This window comes from Microtus oregoni, unplaced genomic scaffold, assembly GCF_018167655.1.
Source record: "Microtus oregoni isolate MIOR12 unplaced genomic scaffold, Mior012 000016F_ref0000370, whole genome shotgun sequence".
In the NCBI taxonomy this organism is placed as follows: Eukaryota; Metazoa; Chordata; class Mammalia; order Rodentia; family Cricetidae; genus Microtus; species Microtus oregoni.
In genome coordinates this window covers 42,508,293-42,515,934 of record NW_024543075.1, presented here as the reverse complement: position 1 = coordinate 42,515,934, position 7,642 = coordinate 42,508,293, and the positions used below count along the sequence as shown (strand labels likewise).

At 38.0% G+C, this 7,642-nt stretch overlaps 1 pseudogene; it reads left to right on the top strand.

The window, feature by feature from the left end:
* The first annotated feature begins 6,181 nt into the window (after positions 1-6,181).
* On the top strand, positions 6,182-7,125 carry LOC121457411 (annotated as a pseudogene).
* The last annotated feature ends 517 nt before the right edge of the window (positions 7,126-7,642 follow it).

The window sequence follows — 7,642 nt, the reverse complement described above, 5'->3', positions numbered from 1 at the left end:
AGAATACTTTATACAGAGACAATTAATATTCCCCTTTTATTTTCAAAGTATTACAGAGTTGTAGAGTTTATTGGAATTCTGTTGAATATAGATAAGGAAGTTGTCATTAACTACTTTGGGACCGTAAGTACAATAGCATATTGTGCAATTATCTGTGAAAATATAACTAAAATGTGCAATATTCTGAGTTATGTAAATGCAGATTTTTAGTCTGTACAATGCTGCTTGTGTGAATTTAAAAGGGAACATATGTATGGAGAAGTACATGTATGGAACATATGGAGAAGTACATGGATAGAATGTATGGAGAAGTACATGGATAGAACATATGGAGAAGTACATGGGGAGAACGTATGGAGAAGTACATGGATAGAACGTATGGAGAAATACATGGATAGAATGTATGGAGAAGTATGTGGGTAGAACGTATGGAGAAGTACATGGATAGAATGTATGGAGAAGTACATGGATAGAACGTATGGAGAAGTACATGGATAGAATGTATGGAGAATTGCATTTCCCTGATCGCTAAGGAAGTTGAGCATGACCTTAAGTGTCTTTTGGCCATTTGAAGTTCTTCTGTTGAGAATTCTCTGTTCAGATCAGTGCCCCATTTTATAATTGGGTTGATTAGCCTTTTACGGTCTAGTTTCTTGAGTTCTTTATATATTTTGGAGATCAAACCTTTGTCAGTTGCAGGGTTGGTGAAGATCTTCTCCGAGTCAGTGGGTTGTCTTTTTGTCTTAGTGACAGTGTCCTTTGCTTTACAGAAGCTTCTCAGCCTCAAGACAACTTTAAGATACCACCTTACACCTGTCAGAATGGCTAAAATAAAAAACACCAATGATAGCCTTTGCTGGAGAGGTTGTGGAGAAAGGGGTACACTCACCCATTGCTGGTGGGAATGCAAACTTGTGCAACCACTCTGGAAAGCAGTGTTTCGGTTTCTCAGGAAATTCGGGATCAACCTACCCCTGGATCCAGCAATACCACTCTTGGGAATATACCCAAGAGAGGCCCTATCATACAACAAAAGTATATGCTCAACTATGATCATGGCAGCATTGTTTGTAATAGCCAGAACCTGGAAACAACCTAGATGCCCTTCAACGGAAGAATGGATGAAGAAAGTATGGAATATATACATATTAGAGTATTACTCAGCAGTAAAAAACAAGGACTTCTCGAATTTTGCATACAAATGGATGGAAATAGAAAACACTATCCTGAGTGAGGTAAGCCAGACCCAAAAAGAGGAACATGGGATGTACTCACTCATATTTGGTTTCTAGCCATAAATAAAGGACATTGAGCCTATAATTCATGTTCCTAGGGAAGCTAAATAAGGTGAATCCAAAGACAAACACATAGGCATCCTCAGGAATATTAACCTTCATCAGGCGATGAAAAGAGACAGAGACAGAGACCCACACGGGAGCACCGGACAGAAATCTCAAGGTCCAAATCAGGAGCAGAAGGAGACGGAGCACGAGCAAGGAACTCAGGACCACGAGGGGTGCACCCACACACTAAGACAATGGGGATGTTCTATTGGGATCTCACCAAGGCCAGCTGGCCTAGGTCTGAAAAAGCATGGGATAAATCCGGACTAGCTGAACATAGCAGACAATGAGGAATACTGAGAATTCAAGAACAATTGCAGTGGGTTTTTGATCTTACTGCACGTACTGGCTTTGTGGGAGCCTAGGCAGTTTGAATGCTCACCTGACGAGACCTGGATTGAGGTGGGCAGTCCTTGGGCTTCCCACAGGTCAGGGAACCCTGATTGCTCTTCGAGCAGATGAGGGGGGGGGACTTGATCGGGGGAGGGGGAGGGAAATGGGAAGCGGTTGTGGGGACGAGGCAGAAATCCTTAATAAATAAATAAATTTAAAAAATAAAAAAAAAACAAAACAAAACCAAAAAAAAAAAAGAATGTATGGAGAAGTATGTGGGTGGAATGTATGGAGAAGTACATGGATAGAACGTATGGAGAAATACATGGATAGAATGTATGGAGAAGTACATGGGTAGAACGTATGGAGAAGTACATGGGTAGAACGTATGGAGAAGTACATGTATGGAACATATGGAGAAGTACATGGGTGGAATGTATGGAGAAGTACATGGATAGAACGTATGGAGAAGTACATGTGTAGAACGTATGGAGAAGTACATGGATAGAACGTATGGAGAAGTACATGGATAGAACGTATGGAGAAGTATGTGGGTGGAATGTATGAAGAAGTACATGGATAGAATGTATGTTGAAGTACATGGATAGAATGTATGGAGAAGTATGTGGGTGTAATGTATGGAGAAGTACATGGATAGAATGTATGGAGAAGTATGTGGGTGGAATGTATGGAGAAGTACATGGATAAAACGTATGGAGAAGTACATGGTGGGTTTGGAGGCAGGAAAAAGAAGGTAGAAGTGATGGAATTATAATCTCAAAAAAGAAAAATATTAAAAGGTACATTAATTTAAATCACCCCCATTTTAGGAAAAATAATAAAAGAAAATTAAACACAGGGTGAAAACAAGTGTTAATTGTGTCTGAGAAAGCTTGACAGCATTTGAATTATGAAGAAAATATGACAAAGATGAAATAAAAAACAGACCATAAAGCTCCAGAATCTGATCTATTTGTCAAGCAAAATTTTCTGTCAGGGCAAAGAACACCCCAGATGCCGTCTTACCTCTTTTGAGTACCCTTAGTTATCACTCCGTTTTCTTCCAGTAGACATTGGTTACATGTGGTAATGTGCTATTTCAGAATTCTAAGGTTCATCAGGTGGAGACCCTACTATCTCTTGTAGGAAATGGGATTTCAGAAGCAAGATACATGAGTAACCTCTATTAAGTTACTATGTGATTCTAAAACCTGAAGGGATAAATCAGAATTACATGATTTAATTAAGAAATTGGCACCTAGGCCGGGCGGTGGTGGCGCACGCCTTTAATCCCAGCATTCGGGAGGCAGAGGCAGGCGGATCTCTGGGAGTTCGAGGCCAGCATGGTCTACAAAGGGAGTTCCAGGACAGGCTCCAAAGCTACAGAGAAACCCTGTCTCGAAAAACCAAAAAAAAAAAAAAAAAAAAAGAAAAGAAAAAACAAATTGGCACCTTTAAAATACAGTGCACAGAATGCTAAAAACTAAGAAAATAAGTGAAAGCAGAAATGAGAAATGCACAGGAATTAGCATATGGCACAGGGTGTTACCTGTATTCCAACCATAACCACACGGTGACTGCTAGTGAGAAGAATCTATGATGCACACTTCTCTGTCTTCAGGTGCCTCTTTTGGGGACTTTTCTTCTCATCTATTACAAAGAATCTGTCATTTCCCTCTGCATCTGTTTGCTTTACTCTTCAACATTCCAAAGGCTGTTCTGGTTTTGAGAACGTCAGACTTTTAATTAATTTTCCTATATTTAGTTTAAGAATTGTTCCACATACTGATCTTTTAGAGAGAATATTTCACTGAATATGTGATAAGAAAGGGGGGTATCCTTAATGTATAGATGATGAAACTGGAATTCAGGTTTAAGCACATTTTCGAAGTGGGAAGTGGTCTTCAAGTGCTGGTAGCCAGACCCTATTACTGATTATTTTTTCAGACCTTTGTTTTAAACACTCATTGAAAACAAGGCAGATAATCTAATAACCACGCAGTGTGGGAAGTGTAATACAATGTTTTGCTTTTAACTGTTAGGCAATTCCTGAATGAGAAAAGGAAGCTTCTCTATCTCCTGGCACAGCCAGTCGTAGGAGTCAGAAGTGTCATGCAGCTCTTCCAGCATTTCTCCACACTGCTTTCCCAGATACCATGTGCAAACAACAAAACAAAATGCCTTTCACTTTGTTTACACAACCAGTACTTACGGCTGTTTAAAACTCAATCCATTCACTAGTGGTGGTGCTGAGAAGCAAGAAACAGCAGTTCAGTGATTTGTCATCCCCTGTTTATGAAAGAATTTGTGCCCCAGTTTAATTTTGTTCCCACATAAATGCACAAAATATAAAAACAAAGCCTGAACTTAACTGACAGAGTCCACATAACTGCCAACCAAGGAGAAAACAGAAACAATCTCCATTGATATTTCATAACATCTTCCCTTCAGAGGATCCTGATATGAATAGATGAAAATCTTTTATGGAAGATATTGGGGTCAGTGTTTATATATGAAAGGACTGGAGAAAATTCTAAATATTTCTAAATGGACTGATGAATAAACCTGTGATTAAAGTGATGTAAAAGTTTTAAAATAATTTGATCTCCCAAAAATTACATTCAAAGATCTTCAAGGAGCTTTGTTTTTTATTTTAAATTATTTGTTTTCGAACCCATATTTAATTCTTTACTCACTTGATACAAACAAGTATAATTCTCAAATTACCATAAAATTTCCTTTAAAAGTTTACAATGAGCAAAATATTTTCATTTCATGTACATTTACATACAATTTTATTACTTAAATACTGTGTTCTAATAAACTTTCATGAGTCTCTTAAAACAATGGTATTATTATATGGTAAAAAATTTAAGTCAGAACTCCTAATGCTGCCAGATACATGTTTGGTGTCTCTGACAAGAGACCATAGCCAACTAGGAGCCTTCTGAAGCTCTGATTAAAAACACCAATGCCTTGGGTTCACATACCTGATACGTCTCAGAGCTACCCCAAGGGATGAATGTAAATTGGGAAGAGGAAACACCTTGTTCCTCAAGGAACCAGCAAACAGAATCCCAACTATCCATAGCAGATCTGAGCTACTGTTTCCATCCCCTACAGCAGAGATTTTACATAATAAACAATGTCTTGTCTTCTCTAGAGTAAAAATCATAAAGCAGAGTAAAAATATCAATGGTCTTGTGAGTGTTGTACAAACTGACCTGAGTCTTGTGCTTTCTGTTTTCTTGCACAGAGCCGTGGGCTTCAGTACCTCCATTGGGACCTCAGACTAGTTCATTGAGAATCCACACCAATCCCCCCGAGCCACTCTGCCACAGTGAATCACCTAAAGTATTTGTTGATGTGTGACTTGCATTGGATAGCTGGGAAAGTTCCAATAATATCCATATATTCTTGAAAATCTAAACTATAATATACTTATGACAATTAAGTTTCCTATATCAAGAGTCTGATGGTAGAAGAGCCAAATTTTGTTCTTAAAAATAAGGCTTTTTACAGTATAGGATTTGATATGATCTCTAGTTGGAAGAACTTCCACTCTCGAAACCAGAATGTCTTGATAAGAGACAGTGCTCACATTCTACATACTTTGTCCTAGAAGAATCTCACGTAAACTGCCTCTTGTCTAAGACAGGTAATGTATCCTCAACAGGGGTTAGAGGAAAACATTCACAGCCAAGTCACCAAACACAACTGAAATAGCCAAAAGTAACTCAAAGACTTCACATATGACATTGTGAGGTTGACTTGCAGTCAGAGAAGAAACTTGTTCATTAATTCTCTGTAAGTTCTAACTTAATTTTGCATTTTAAAATTGATACTGGAATGTAAAAATCCTCTTAATACCACATATTTTACTCACTTTCCAGCATTCTATTAAGGAACAATCAAATTCTCATTCATTGAAGGAACACTGTGTTTTACCAGTCCCTTTTATAATTACGATTATTACACTGAGAAACAACAGATTTTTCAATAAATTGATGAAATAAAGACTGATTCTAACATGATTAAAAATATCTGTTCAAATTTTTGCCAGTGCTCAGAAAACTTTCCTAGGGGAAGAATGGCTCATAGATAATGTTCCCGTGGGATTACTGATTATGTAAAGAGACAACTCAGAAATTTTTTTCAGTTTCATGACTAAAGGTTGCCGTCTAAAAATAAAGAAAGAACAGTTAGAACATCCAAGCAAATCAGCCTGAAGGCCCAGAAGAGGCACAGCAGTTTTACCTCTTTCATGGAACTACTAAAGGTTTCATGTGAGCATTTGCTTCTGCTCCCGTGACAAGCATCATAGACCTTTCATCAGGCTCTGAACAAAGAACCCATGGAGGCCATGGTTTCTGCTCAAAATTCGCTATGATTGAATGCTAGTGACTGACAAAGAGTGAGCTTAATTAAAGACAGAAATGTTTTCACTTCCCTCCCAAACTCTCTTTCTCAGATATCATGATCAGTGAGTAGCAAGATACAGAACGATGAGCTCAGTGGCAGCCAACAACATGTCATATCTCAACCCTAGAACTGTATTTTGACTGGAATTCCCGGACTAGAGCATGTGCAGTTTTGGATTGGATTTCCATGTCTAGTGGCTATTTTGGGAAATATCGTTTTATTGATCATCATCCCAGCTGAGCGTAGCTTGCACCAGCCCATGTGTATCTTCCGGGCTGTGCTGGCAGAAACAGATATAGGACTCTGTGCAGCAATTGCTCCCAAGATGTTGGCCATCTTTTGGTTCAGAGCTTATTCTATGGCCTTTGATGCCTGCCTAGCTCAGCTGTTCTTCATCCATACTTTACAGTGCATGGAGTCTGGTATTCTCTTGGCAATGGCTTTTGATCGCTACATTGCCATCTGTGACCCTCTGAGACACACATCTGTCCTTACGCCTTCAGTTCTGCGTCGTATGATAGTGGTGGTGGTAACTCGAGCAGTAATACTAGTAGGTCTGTTACCAAGTCTTATAAAAAGACTGCATCTTTTTCATTCTGTTCAAATTGCCCACTCTTATTGTGAACACATGGCTGTGGTGAAGCTTGAAGCAGATGATGTACAAGTCAATAAAATATGTGGTCTTTTTGTGGGCTTTAGCATTCTGGGATTTGATATGACTTTTATCCTCATATCTTATGCACTGATTTTCCAGGCTGTTTTTCATCTTCAACAGAAAGAGGCATGGATCAAAGCCTTTAACACCTGTACAGCTCATATTTTTGTTTTTCTAGAGTTTTATATCCTTGCTTTTTTCTCCTTTTTCAGCCACCATTTTGGTCATGTTCCTTCAACTCATATTCTTCTGTCTACCATCTACTTCCTCCTGCCTCCTGCTCTCAACCCTATTGTGTACGGTGTAAAAAATATGGTCATTCGTAGGCGGGTGGAACAGATCTTTCTTCTAAATCGTGGATGTCAGCAGTGATCTGGTAGATACTGCCTTGCAGAAAAGGCTGTTGCTTTCTGAAGATGGGAGAGGTTTCTGCTCTGTGCTCATTGTAGGACTTTCATGACCTCATAATGGAGCAGGACGGAATTCATTCCCACAATTACAAGTAGATTGAAATAAAAAGTCTTCAGAAGAAGATTTACATCAGATCCCCATCTCTGAAATATTTCATATCAAATATAGATCTCATATTTCCTTTGTTTTAATTAGGTTTAATCTACAGTACATGTAGTTTTTGATTAAGAACAAAAGCATTATTTGTTGTTTGTGCAAGGGAAAATTTTTATTATATCATCTCATATATGGTTCATTTTAGTTGTTGATTACATTGTATCATTCATATTTTGCATTTTGTCCAATTCAATTAAAATAATAAAAATAAATTAAAATTTAATAGAATCAATACCTACTTTGATTATTATGCTATTAATTACCTACTGAGATTTTTATTGATTTCTAAAAAAGTTTTTGTTTACTTGTAATTTAATCATTG